Here is a 13920-nt window from a genome sequence, read left to right as displayed (position 1 = left end):
GAATTCTGTTGGAGGCTCCAAGGTGCACCTTGAAAGTGCTCTTTTGCCCATGGAAGCAGTTCAGCCTCCAGAATGTTGCTAATGTATTGCTGGGTGTTAATTTTAACGCCTGAGGGTACAAAAACGAGGGGAGACCAAACCATAACTGACTGTGGAGTTTGATGTTGATTTACAAGTCTACCCTCAACAGAACCAGACACACCCCAAACTTGGTCATTGTGGTGGTTTACTATTTGTTCAATGTGAAATTTTTTTTCATCAGTGAACACCAGGTTGGGGAGCATGCCTTCAGCAATCTGATGCAGGATAGAACGAATACTCTCCAGTTTCATAGCTTTATAAGCTTGTGTCAGCTCATAATGGCAGATCATCATGTAGGAGGGGGTCCTGAGATCCTTCTTCAACACTTGATAAATCAATATTTGGCTAATTTTTTCTGTGGCAGCCAGTTTTCTGATGGAACAACAAGGATTTTGCTGTTTCTTTTCTCTGATACTTTTCATAAGCTGAGGGGTCCACAAATTTCTTTTTCAGCCAAATCTAGGTTGATCAGTGGTTGAAATTTCTTGACAATTTTCCAGACTGTTGTTCAGTTCACCTCCTTTGTAGAGGATTATGATGGTATTTTGGTCTATAGCCATTATCTAATTTATAAATCTAAATTTATTTAGTCTGAAACAAAAAGAAGACACTGCAAGCTTTTATAATAATGTATAATTTGCATACCTTAACACATTTATTGATAGTTATTAAAGCCCAAAACTTCAGTTGTCTTAATTTCAGGACACCCTGTATGTATACATACATATATATTATCATCATCATCATCATCGTTTAACATCTGCTTTCCATGCCAGCATGGGTTGGATGGTTTGACTGAGGACTGGTGAGCCAGAGGTTGCACCAGGCTCAATCTGATCTGGCAAAGTTTCTACAGCTGGATGCCCTTCCTAACACCATACATACATACATATATATATATATGTGGCAATCTTGTTAGAACACTGAATACTACATAATTAGCCTTGAAAGAACCTCTCATATCGGTGCTTGGTGTATAAAGCACACACAGATCATAGCAGACAAGAATTGTCTGTTGCGGGTGCTGGAACTCTCATATCATAGATTTCAGTCTACTGGACATCATCAGTTGGAGGTGTCCAGTCACTGCATAGAAGACAAATCTAGCTGCTATGATATCAGCTTCTTTGCAGATGTTGCAAACAGCCAGCAGGCTTATTAGAATTTGATTATTAGTTGTGAAAACAGTATTAGTATCAAAAGGCAATCTTTATATCTAACTTAACATGGATGTCTTGTTAGAACACCAAGGTTCTCCCGAGGTTCTCCCAAGGTTGATAATGTAGTATTTGATATTTCTTAAAAGTTATTTACTTTAAAAAAAAAAATTGTTTGAAAGACAGAATGAAACAAACCTTTTGGAAAGAAACATTTGTTTTTTTATAGGGTGTAAGTGCTTTCATTGTTGATCTTTCCAAACACACAAGTTATGAGGAAGTTGTTTTTAGTCATTGTGTTCACTATTTCTGGTTTAGTTTCAGATTTAGATTTCTTATAAAGAAGTCTTCTTTTGTCTTTCGATGTGGAACATTTTTTTCTTTTATTTTGAAAAATGGAAATTTTCCATTTGCATAAATGTCTAGACATTCACTACGTGGAATATTTCAAAGAGACAAATTCTTAATTTGCTGTTTGCACACTCACACGATTAATTTGATCCTATTTCTCTGATGTAATTCTCATTGCATTGTGGGCATGTAGATGACATTTTTTGCTTTGCAAATTATGTTTACAGGCACCTTCAATCCCTTCTTCTCTTATTTTTTTATTGTTCCTTGTTTAATTATTCCACATGTCCCACACCAAGGGTCTCCATACTTTGTGTTACCTGCATTATTCCTATTTATGATGTGACTTATGCCTTTGTTAGTAACCAATGGAGACTTGGCAGTTGTCTTCAGTTTTTCACATTTTGTGACATTTTTAATTATTCATCAGAGATTCAATGATTGATGTAGAATTGGAATATATCATTTGGCCAAATGAAAGATGCGGTTCTGAGGTTATGAGTTTGCAGTTGTATTCATTTCATGATGCTCCAGTCCACTCAGCTGTGAATGAGTTACCCCATGATGGACTGATGACCTGTAGCCTAGTGATGAGGTTGTTGTATTAACGATTGTAAGATTGTAGTTTCAATTCCTGGACTGAGCAATGCGTTGTGTTTTTGAGCAAAACACTTCATTTTATGTTGCTCAATCCACTCAGCAGTAAATGAGTAACCCTGCAACAGATTGCTTTCCCATTTATGGGGTATCTCTTATCTTTTACTTGTTTCAGTCATTAGATTGTGACCATGCTGGGGCACTGACTTGTAAAGTTTTAATTGAATGAATCATCCCCAGTGTTTGATTTTTTTAAAGCCTGGGACTTATTCTATCAGTCTCCTTTGCTGAACCACTATGCTACAGAGACATAAACATACCAACACTGGTTGTCAAGCAGTGATAATGGACCAACAAACACAAACACACACATATATATGACAGGCTTCTTTCAGTTTCCTTGTACCAAATCCATACTCATAAGGTTTTAGGCAGCCCAAGGCTATAGTAGAAGACATTTTCCCAAGGTGCCACATGATGGAACTGAACCCAGAATCATGTGGTTGGGAAGCAAGCTTCTTACCACACAGCCTTACCTATCTGCCAAGAAAACTGGGTAACCATCCCTGTAAATCCTAGGACTCAAAACACTACTTACTTACTATGTTAGCTGATTTTTATCGTTGGGCATTTTTTGAAGCTGAACTTGAACCAACTTCTGGATGGTTTGATGTCAAAATTCTGAAGGATTGTGAGGATCTTTTTCAAAAACTACTGCTACCAGTCCAACTTTGATTGGTGATACTATGAGGTTCCCGAACTCCATAGTATTTTCAAGTAGCTAAAGTGAGTTGATGAATCACCAGTTCTATCAACTGACAGTAATCCACTAACTGGATTGGTTGATCCTAGACTGACCATTGGCTGAAGAGGCTCTTCGACCCTGACTGTGAGAAGATTTAAATGAAGATCAGTACTTCACATCTGCCATGCTGCTCTCCATGGCTTTGCCGTGACCCTGGCTCAGGGCTTTTTCATCATCAATGTTAATTCCTCTATATACACACAATTTGTTCATGCTGGGGCACCACCATACTGAAGAATTTTTAGTCAAATGAATTGGCAGCCTGGAACTTATTATGTCAATCTCTTTTGCTGAACCACAAACTGTCAGAGACATAAACAAACCAAAAATGGTTGTCAAGTGGTGGCAAGGGACAAGCACACACACACACACACACAAACATACACACTCCACATGGTTCCAGGTTCAGTCCCACTGTGTGGCACCTTGGGCAAGTATCTTCTACTATAAGCTTGGGCTGACCAAAGCCTTGTGAGTGAATTTGGTAGATAGAAACTGAAAGAAGCCTGTTGTATATATATATATACATGTGTGTGAGTGAGTGTGTGTGTGTGTGTGTGTGTGTGTGTGTGCATGTGTGTGTGTGTATGTGAGTGAGTGAGTGTGTCTTTGTGTCTGTGTTTGTTCCCCCACCACTGTTTGATAACTGGTGTTGGTGTGTTTACATCCCATAACTTAACAGTTTAGCAAAAGAGACTGATAGAATAAGCACCAGGGTTGATTCATTTGACCAAAAATTCTTCAAGGCGGTGCCCCAGCATGGCCGCAGTGTAATGACTGAAACAAGTAAAAAAAATAGACAAAAGATACATATACACATATGTAGATATAGATAGATAAAACAGAGAGAGAGAGGGAGGGGAGAGGGAGGCAGAAAGAGAGAGTGGCTTCTGTACAGTTATGTCTACCATCTCTTAATGGACTTTGGCAAACCTGAGTCTGTAGTAGGAGAGACATGCTGAAGGCGTCACTCAGTAGTATGGAACCTAGAGCCATGTGGTTGCAAAGCAAAAACACTACCACGCTATTACCTATTTAGCTGCTATTTCTAGCAAGCTGCCTGACCATATGGATGGCAGCAACCTTGTTATCGTGTTGTTGCTGCAAAACATCAGGGTAGGTGCAGTGGGTGCAGCTGATTGCTGCTGGCGGGTATGTATTTTGGGGCTGCTGGCAGTGGTGGGGGTGGTGATGTTGGTGTATGTGTGTGTGTGTGTGTGTGGGGGGTGTCGGTGGGGATGGGGTGGCAGTGGAGGCTGCAGTTTATACGGTGGATGGGTGGGGGTGATGGTCGGTGGAGATGGGGTGGTGGCAGTGGAGAAGGCGGTTTATATGGTGGGTGGGGAGATGTTGTTGATGGGGATGGGGTGGCAGTTTATACGGTAGGTGGTGTTGGTAGTGATGGTGTTGTTGTGAGTGGTACGCGCTGTGGTAGTGGTGGTGATAGCGTGATGGTATAAACACAGTGCTAGTGTTATTGATGGTATGTGTTGTTGTGGAGAGGGGTATGATTGTGGTGGTAGGGCTGGTGATGATAAATGTGATGGTGTTTGTGTTATTGTTGGTAGTGGTGGTGGTTGTTATAGTAATTGTTGTTGTTATTGCTGTAGTTGTTGTGTTGTTGCTGTTGTGTATAGTGATGGTGGTGATGGTTGTTGTTCCTGTTGTGGTTGATGTTATTGTAGTTGTAGTAGTGGTTGCTGTTGTTGCTGTCATTGTCATGATGGTGGTAGTGTGTGCGTGCGTGTGGTGGCAATAGCCATGATAGTAGTGGTGATAATGTTGATGGTGGTGTTGGAAGTGGTGGCATGTGTTGTAGTAGTCGTGGCAGTGGGGAGTGGTGATGGTGGTGCTTGTGGCAGTATATGCCAGTGTATTTAATTTTGTGAATTGTGTATTAAAGGTTCGTGAGCAAAGATGTGTGGTTAAGAAGCTCACTTTGCTAACCATGTGCTTTCAGGTTCAGTCCCACCACACAGCACCTTCACCTTTGGCATCTTCTCTCAAAGCCTTGAGTTGACCAAAGCCTTCTGAGTGAATTTGGCAGATGGATGTGTGAAGGCATGTGGCTAAGTGGTTAAGGTATTTGGCTCATGATTGGAAGGTTGTGAGTTTGATTCCTGGTAGCATATTGTGTCCTTGGACAAGACACTTTACCTTTTGTGTTGCTCAGTTCACTCAGCAGGCAAAAATGAGTTGTACCTGTAATTCAAGGATATATATATATATATGTGTGTATGTATATATCTACTTTTACTTGTTTCAGTCATTAGACTGTGGCCATGCTGGGGTACCACCTTGAAGAATTTTTTGTCGAATGAACTGACCCAGTACTAATTTGCTTTTACTTTTTTTAAGCCAGGTACTTATTCTATCAGTCTCTTTTGCTGAACTGCTAAGTTATAAGGATCTAAACACACCAATACCAGTTGTTGAGAGGTGTTGGAAAACACGCACATGCACACACACACACATGCACACACACATGCGCACACACATACACACACACACACACACACACACACACACACACACACACACACACACATCTATAAGACAGACTTCTTTCAGTTTCTGTCAACCAAATCCACTCACAAGGCTTTGACTGGCCTCAGGCTCTAGTTGAAGACACTTGCCCAAGGTGTCACACAGTAGGACTGAACCTGGAACCATGTAGTTGAGAAGCAAGCTTCATACCACATAGCCACATCTGCATCTATGCATGTGTGTATGTGTATGTATATATATATTTAGGGAGAATTCACAAAAAAAAAAAAAAAAGACGAAGACAGGTGGTGTAGACAACAAACAGATGTATTAGTTTAATGCTCGGGAAGTGAAAAAGTCTTTAACTTTTCGAGCCTACGCTCTTCCACAGAAAGGAACACAGAAAGAAACAAGGAGAGAAAAAAAAGAATGTGTAGTGGCTTGTGATCTATTATATATATATATTTATATTAAGTTGTCAAGTATGAAATTTGGAGTAAGGTATATGGTAAACTTTGACAGCTGCTCATTTTACGCCATTATTATATTTTGACAATACTTTTTGTTAGAAAGCTGACACATCTATTTCTTTATTCTAATTCATTTTGCACTTTATAAAGTATTTATAAATTGTTTTCTGCTATTTTTGTTTAGAGATGGATAAGTCAGAAATTCGTACAGTTTTGAAATATGAGTTCTTTCTTGGAAATACAGTATCACAGACAGCTTGGAATATTAATGGAGTATTTCATTGTAATGTTATTACACAGCAGACAGTATCAAATTAGTTTGCAAAATTTTGTTCTGGTAACTTTGACCTCACAAATGAGCAACGTGGTCAACCAGAAACAAAGGTGGATAATGACAAATTGAAAGCTACCGTTGAGTCAGATCCATCTCAAAGTGCCTATGAATTATCATTGTTGTTTGGTGTTAGCAAGCAAACAATATTGACTCACCCAGTTCAAATCGGTAAAGTGAAAAAGTTGGATAAGTGGGTTCCACATGAACTCAATAAAAATCAGAAACAGCAACGTTTGGAAGCCTGCATTATGCTACTTTCTTGTCACAAAAATGAATCATTTTTGAATCGACTTGTAGCATGTGATGAGAAATGGATCCAATACAACAACCGTAAATGTCCAGCACAATGGTTGGACAAAGACGAGCCACCAAAACACAGTCCAAAAAGCAAAATTCATCAAAAGAAGCTGATGGTGTGTCTTCGGTGGTCTGGTGCAGGTGTGATCCATTATGATTTCATTAAACCTGGCTCATCAATCACGGCCGAAGTATACATCAATATACCAAATTGTGACAAGGTAGGTTCATCTGGGACTCTCAACAGGAAGAGATCCAGTTTTGTTTTGAAAACCCCTACATCCACTTTGTGTCAGTCCCCCAGGCTCTTTGAGAGAATATTAAAAAAACTGTGGGCTCTTGAAACCTAGGCTGTTGCAGTAACTGGTTCTGGAGTGCAATGGCAATGTTAGGATCTTTGCCACAGTGTGGTGATGACCCTTTCTGACATTTGTGTAGCTTTCAATGCCAAAATTTGGTACAATCCCTTGCATGATCTTCCGGATGTATATTACTGCATATCTCTACTGCCTTTGCTCCAGGGAGTCAAGTCTTAGCTGTTTCAGCCTTTCCCAGCAGCTGAGCTGTTGCAGTGAGACAATCTTCTTTGTGTAGCTTTGTTGGATTGCTTCAAGGTCTGCTGTTAATTTTACACTGTGAAGTGACTATAGTTGGGAGCAGCAGTCCAAGTGGCTTAGGACGAATGTCATCCAGAGGACCATCAGGGTTTCCTTCTCTCTGGTTCTAACTGTGTGCACTTTGTCACCATCTTGCTAATGTGCACTTGGAAAGAGGTATCATCACTCATGTCGATACCCAGGTCCTGCACTGATTTAGGTTCTAGGATTGTAATCCCTCCTGGGCCAGTGTACCCTGTATGTTTTGCGTTCAATTTTTTGGTGCTCGTAATGCAGGGCTTAGAATTTTCCAGTATCAAAATACATATTATTGTCCTCAGCCCATCTGTAAAGTGCGTCCAACTCTTGCTGCAAGCATGCAACATCGCTAGGGTTTTGTATTTTCTGTGAGACTTTTGTGTTGTCTGTGTAGCTACAGGGCAGCTGAGGGCATATCTGAGAGGTCCACTATGAAAAGTAGTGGTCCTAAGACAGTGCCCTGTGGAACACCACTCATTATTTGTTTTCTTTGAGGTGGCACCACTGGCCACCACTGCCTGACTTCTATCTTTCAGAAAGTCATGTAACCACTCTCCAAGTTTTCCAGTTATGCCAGATCATGCAGTTTGTGGCATATCATATCATGATCCAGTTTATCAAAAGCTTTTCCAAAGTCAAAGTATATTACGTCCACATTTGAGTTGTTGAGTAACTGCTTCATCACCCAGTCACAGTGCTGTAGGAACTGTGTCAGGCAGCTCCTACCTGGTCAAAAACCATGCTGGGTATCACTCAGCAAGTCGTTCTCTTCAAGAAATGTGATTGGTTTCCCTCTGGCTATTCATGCCATGATTCTGCTGATGTTCATTTTGTTTAAAACATTGTCTTCTAATGTTTATTTTCCTTTTATGTTAACTATTATGCACAAATCCTGTGTTTTGATTGAATAAAGATCATCAAACGTTAAACATCTGTCACATTTAAAAAAAAAATATTCTCAAATAAATGAATCACAAACTCAGATTCAGTATGTAAAAGTACATCAATATACCAAATTGGAAAATTTTCACTTAATTTTAAAATTTCAAAATTTGTGACAGCAATAGAAAAGATCTCTCTATTTATCACTTTCTTTTTCTGCTTTTCTTATGATAAACTTTACCTCACTCTCACTATATTTACCACACTTTCTCTCACTCAGTATAAAAGTACATTGCTCATGCTGAGTGTGTGCATGCGTGTGTGTAAGGAATTTCATTTGGGTGACAGTGTGATTTAAAAAAGGTGTGTAAAATATAATTTATTTTAATAGCATACTTTTCTGTTAATTAATATGTTTTTCCTACACACACACACGGATTCACTTGATACAGGGTGGAGGCAAAAATTTAAATTACAAAATATTTTTATTGTTGCTTAAATCTCAGCAATGGACTACCACATCATCGTTCCATAAAATGTGTTTATTGGGAGATAAATTTTAAAAAACGTCAGTACATGTCAGTATGACAAAGAAACGAGGAAGGTACCAGGTGGTCGTAGGATATGCTAGAAACAACAGCTAAATGTCTTTTAAATACCACACCTTTTCACCTAAAAAACTATTTTGAAATTATAAACAGAAACAATTTGCAGATTCAGACTGTCTGTATTTTAAAACTATGATTAAGACTATGATTTAAAACTATGATTAAAAAAAAATTGGGATCTATTTCAAAACGGGGGCACCAGTATTTTCTTAACGAAACACTAACGGAACACTTTGAAACTTGGGACACTGGTAGAATGTGTCATATAAAACATCTTTTACTCTTAGTCTTCTTAACAAAAAAACGTACATCGCAAGTTATTCCATGTTAAAGTTGTCGTATTTCTGTAATTTCAACCAATCACTGACGTCTATTCAGCTGAATAGAGTTACTGCTGGGCGGTCATAAAAATGTTATTCCCTGTGACATATTTCATCCGGTTTAATCGTAATTTATACGCATATATTGTTTATATAATAAATTACGCTGTGCGTATCTATGTGTGTAACAATTTTAGAGTTCGGATTCTAGAGTTAGGGTTAGTTTTAGGGTTAGGGTTAGGGTTAGGGTTAACAGTCTAGTTAGGGTTAGGGGATTAATACGATATACACCGTTACAGCGCTAACTGTTTTCAACTGAATAGACATCAGTGATTTGTAGAAATTATCAAAATAAGACAATTTTTTACATGAAATAAATTCGAATACAAAAATTTTTTTCTGTTCTATAACACAAAATAGATAAGTATACGAAGTTTGAAAGTCTTTCGGTACCAAAAACACTACATAAAACATAAATGAAAACTGGTGCCCCCGTTTTGAAATAGATCCAAAAATTGTTTTTTAAAGCCAAAATTTTAAAATTTATCTAGGGGCGGAGTAAATGAAAAAAATTACAAAAGATTTCATTAATGTTTTTAAATTATGCTACACTTTCTATTTGAAAAAAACAATGGAACTGGGAATTGTAATACTGATGGCCAATTCCACCCCCTCCACCCCCAAAAAATGTTTAACCTTCAAGGTTCCTTCTTGTCATTTTTAAGTGCATAGTGCAAACACAAGCAATAATAATGGACAAAATCAGGACCGAGGGGTGGGGTGAAAAGTTTATTAATTATTATTATTTTCTTTTTTTGGCCGAAAAGGCGTCTCTCATTGTTTTTAAGTGCGTAGAGTAAAAAAAAAAAATCAGTCCAGACGAGGGAAAGGGGGATTCATAAATTTTCTTCATCAAAAGCTTTCCCGCATCATTTGTAAGGATGTGGTGAAAACAATTGAAAAATCTCCATGTACACGGAGAAAATCCAATTTATGTGGATGTGCTATTCTGAAAGTCCGCCAAGGCTTTCTGTTCCGAAAATTACCCGGCAACGACGGGATACTCAACTAGTGTGCGTGTGCGTGTGCGTGTGCGTGTGCGTGTATGTGTGTGTGTACACTACACACACACACCCATATCGTTACTAGTCCACACAAGTAATAGAAGAAATTTATGACGTTGAAAACACACGGAGAATATCTATGAAAATTTATTTAAATCAAAAATTAATACACTTAACCAATTTCTCATTTGCGTAATTTTCAAAAGTGCTGCTACATTTCAACTTTCCTGTATGCGTCTGCCTAATTGTGTTTGTTCCTCATTCATCGCTTCGCAACCGACTTTTATTTGTTTATGTTCCCGCAACATAACGGTTCGGCAAAAGAGACTAATACTATGTTAGACATATGGGATTCGAAAATGTACCCAAGGTTAGGGATATTTCTTTTGTTTATGAAATAGCTGAGATATTGGTGACCAGCATCGTAAAGTTCAGTCAGCTCTCAGCGAGTAATTTACAAACAGAAATATTAAACGTTGTCAAGCCACTTCACTTATGGATCCCCGAAAGTGTATATAAAATTAGGATTGGCAAAATTCGCTTAATAAGATTTTAGATGAAATAAATTTCTTTTAAGTGATTGTTTCTTTTCTTTTTTTTTTACTCTCACAAATTGATGACATCTATTAAAAAAATTTTTTTTTTCGGAAACTGAAATTTGAACTTAATAATTGCATACATAATCTTCTCTATTCTAGGCACAAGGACGGAAATTTTGGAGGAGGAGGGGGGGGGCAGTCGATTAGATCAACCTCAGTACGCAACTGGTACTTAATTTATCGAATCTGAAAGGCAAAGTCGGCCTCGGTGGAATTTGAACTCAGAACGTAACGGAAGACGAAATACTGCTAAGCATTTAGCCCGGCGAGCTAACGTTTGTACCAGCTCGCCGCCTTATGAATACGTATATAATACGTGTGTATATGATACATACGGGGTGCGGTGAATTAACTGTCGTCTAAATTACGCAAAAAGAAAAAAAAAAAAAAGAAAATGAAAATAACACTGACATCTCATTTTAACAGATATATTTATAAAAATTACATAAAAATATCTTGAAATAATAAGGAGTAAATTTATTCAATAAAATCGCCATTGGTTTCACCCACAGCCCCCATCGACTTCGGAATCTCCTGCAACTCTTCTGGATGGTCTCCTTGTTTAAGTTGGTGAATGCTGTCATAATCTTTGCCTTCAGTTCATCTTTGGTGTTACAAGGAGTTTTGTTGGTCTCTCACTCAACTGCGCCCCACACATAATAATCAAGGGGCTTACAGTCTGTTGAGTTAGGTGGCCAGATGTTAGGGGTGATGTAGTCGCAGAAATTGACTGACGATTATGACTGGGTTCTCCTGCTTGTGTGGCATGGTGCAGAGTCCTGTTATCAGACATAGGGTCTTCCAGCAGCCATCCTCTTGACTCAGAGCAGTACTACCTCCTCCAGGCACTTGATGTCGGCCGCCATGTTGAGTGTGAGGCTGTGTGGGAAAATGAATGGAGGCATAACGTCACCTTTACTAGGGATCACTCCAAACACCATAATGTTGACTGGATGTTTGATTTTTATGAATCTGAATCCTCTGCATTGTCCTCAGATTGACACTCAAACACTCTGAAATGTTCGCATTGGAGCTTCCGGCGTGAATGTCAAACAGTACAGCATGTCTTTTCCAAATTTCTGTCAGAGTGAATTGCATCATGGTGCTGTTTTTCTCACAGACAGTGCCCAACTGACCCTACCATACTGTGTAGTCGACAAAATCAAAAACAACCAATGCGCATGCGCGAAATTAAAAATATAAAATGACGACAATATATCCATTGCACCCTGTATATATAATACAAAACCACTTTAAAATACAAATCCAGAACCGACGAAAGCAGAAACACTAGCATGCTTGGCTGTGTGGTAATAAATTTGCTTCCTAACCACGTGGGTTTGAGTTCAATTTCACTGCAAATGTTGTCTAAATCCATGGGAACGGATTTGTTAACGGAAACTGAAAGAAGCCCGCCGAATATATATATGTGTGTGTGTGTGTATTCATTTTTGTGTCAATGTTTGTCCCCTCCCCCAACGCTTGAAAACCGGTGCTGGTATGTTTATATCCCCATAACTTAGCGGCCCGACAGAATAAGTACTAGGCTTTAGAAAAAAATTAAGTAGTTGCGTCGATAAATTCGACAAAAATTTCTCCAAGGTGATGCCCCAGCATGGCTGCAGTCTAATGATTAAAACAGTGGTTCCCAACCTTTTCACTACCAAAGACTCCTTTTATTTAAATGAGTTTTTCCACGGACATCTTTTAATATGCTTATCCTCGCGCGCGTGTGTGTGTGTGTGTGTGTGTGTGTGTGTATGCGGTTCATTATGTCTTCTTTTAATTTAAACTCTTAGTATAACGTTCATAGCCTCTCTCCCTAAACAGCTCCCTGTAAACTAGCGTTCTTGTTTCTAACGGTCGTTTCACTTAGCTATATAGTATTATTACTCGTACGCAATCGTAGCACTTAGCGTAAGTCTTGCATTTGTAATATGGTTTCCTGACGATGAATTTATGTGCATATTCCAGCATCTCTCACTTCTTTGGAGTAGAGTGCATATAATTTTTGAAACATATGTAGGAATTAAAAGAAATTATTGATTATATGCGTTTTGCTCCATTTATTATTATTCTTTATATATATATATATATATATATATATAATTGTTAAAAAGGACAACAAACATTAAGGCAAGGCAAACATCTCAAGTCGTATACAATATATACTATTATATATCCGCTGCATCGGAAATCTGCAACGACTCCATAACCACCGTTTCGGCTATAACCTTGCAGCCCTAATAATCCGTTACAGCACGTACCTAGCGTATTTAATCGTTCAGATCACCTGTGAACTAAACCCTTTATATATATATATATATATATATATATATATATATATATATATATATATATATATATATATATATATAATGGATAATAAAACGAATGGTTTACAACTGGTAGCTTACTGGTAAAGCACGGTCACTTTCAGAGTGATCGTTAGTATATAGCAAATGAAAGACAAAAGATGGAATATACGAGAATTTATTATTAATCACGACAATTGTTTCGGCACATCTATCATCGATTCCTCTTGGGTGGGACATTCAACAACTGGTTCAGGAGCATCCGGTGGTGCAGATGTATCTCGTCGGGTGATAAATAAATAAATACAGTTCGTTAAAATGACTGCTCCGCAATGTAACTTCCTGTTTTGTAGAGAGGAAAACAACCAGACGGAGGAAATATCTTCATTTATATAGACCAGAAATAAAATCGCAGATGACAAAAAGAGAAACGAACACGCAATCCAGCGAGAAAAGTATTGAAAATAACCGTTAACAGATATGGCGCGAGCACACTCGCTCATACAAGCATCCGCAAAAATGTGAGGTTTGGTGCACTCATGATCACAAAGCGAGTTATTTGCTTACTGTTTATAGGAATGAGGAGGTTAATAGTAAACTTGAATCATCCATACCTTAAAGTAAAGGCATAAAAAAAATTTCATTAGACTTTTCAAAAATTTAGGACTAAACATTACTATAGGCAAAAATTATCGTAGAATGAATTTTCTTGACGCTACCTTCTATTTTGATACTGGATTATTTGAACCATTTCATAAGCCAAATGATCATAACAAGTACATTAACGTAGCATCCAACCTCGATTGTACGGTGACTAGTTAAACATATTTCTACAAGAACCTCTAGATTATCTGATAGCAATAAAATTTTTGAATCTCATGCATCTTATTACAATGATGCTCTAGCTAGGGCTGGGCA

General features: G+C 38.2%; 1 long non-coding RNA gene across 1 annotated transcript in view; it reads right to left on the bottom strand.

Moving 5' to 3' along the window:
- LOC149130346 (uncharacterized) overlaps positions 1-13920 on the bottom strand; it is a 323461-nt gene that overhangs the window by 62552 nt on the left and 246989 nt on the right. The gene's annotated exons all lie outside the window — the stretch shown is intronic.

Source organism: Octopus bimaculoides, chromosome 29 (genome assembly GCF_046866305.1).
Source record: "Octopus bimaculoides isolate indiv1 chromosome 29, ASM4686630v1, whole genome shotgun sequence".
Classification (NCBI taxonomy): domain Eukaryota; kingdom Metazoa; phylum Mollusca; class Cephalopoda; order Octopoda; family Octopodidae; genus Octopus; species Octopus bimaculoides.
This window is presented reverse-complemented; position numbering and strand designations above follow the sequence as displayed.